Consider the following 953-nt stretch of genomic DNA (forward strand, 5'->3'; position numbering starts at 1 on the left):
ATGTAAATATGAGTGAAAGGTGTGTATATATATGAGTGTGTATATGTGTGCGTTTGTATATGTGATGTGTGTTCATATGTGTAGTGCGTGTGTATGTACATGTGTTCCCATATGTGTGTGTGTTTTATTTAAGTATGCAATATGAGTATAAACCTGCCTGAATATTTCAAAAGCTGATAGTGTATAATCAATGTAAGAACTATGTAACCGTGTAAAACCACTTCTTGAAATCGCCAAATCTCCATTTACTGTCTGCCAGAGAATTTTTTTTTGCTTATTTATTCAATTTTTTGTTCAGCTTTTAAATCAAAATGGACTGGTTGTTTTTGCTTAAAATACAGAACAAACTCCCAAATATGGTTCTGTAGTATTTGAACTAAATAGAAAGCAAAAGAGGAAAAATAAATTATAATTAACGAAGAGAAATAACACCCCCAAAACAGAAGCAAAATGAATTATATAACATGAATATATTTATTTGAATAATTGAGCCGTTAATTTTAAATGAGTATCAGAATCGTTTGAGAAGAAAAGATTACAGGTCATAGTGCCGAAAAGGAGGAGAAGAAAAAGAAGAGAGAAAATGTGCATCAGGATTACCAAGAAAGGAAAATAATATACTGACATAAACAAACATAAATATACTCAATTATATATATATGTATATATATATATATATATATATATATATATACATAAACATATACATATACATATACATATACATACATACATACATACATACATACATATATATATACATATATATATACATATATATACACATACACATATACATAAATATACTTAATTATATATACATATACACATATGCATGTTCATATATGCATATACATATACTCACATACATTAGACATTTACATATACTCATAATTATACATGCACACCTTACACACATACAGATCTATGATAATCATATTCATAAATTTTAT

This window comes from Octopus bimaculoides, chromosome 4, assembly GCF_001194135.2.
Source record: "Octopus bimaculoides isolate UCB-OBI-ISO-001 chromosome 4, ASM119413v2, whole genome shotgun sequence".
NCBI classification, from domain to species: domain Eukaryota; kingdom Metazoa; phylum Mollusca; class Cephalopoda; order Octopoda; family Octopodidae; genus Octopus; species Octopus bimaculoides.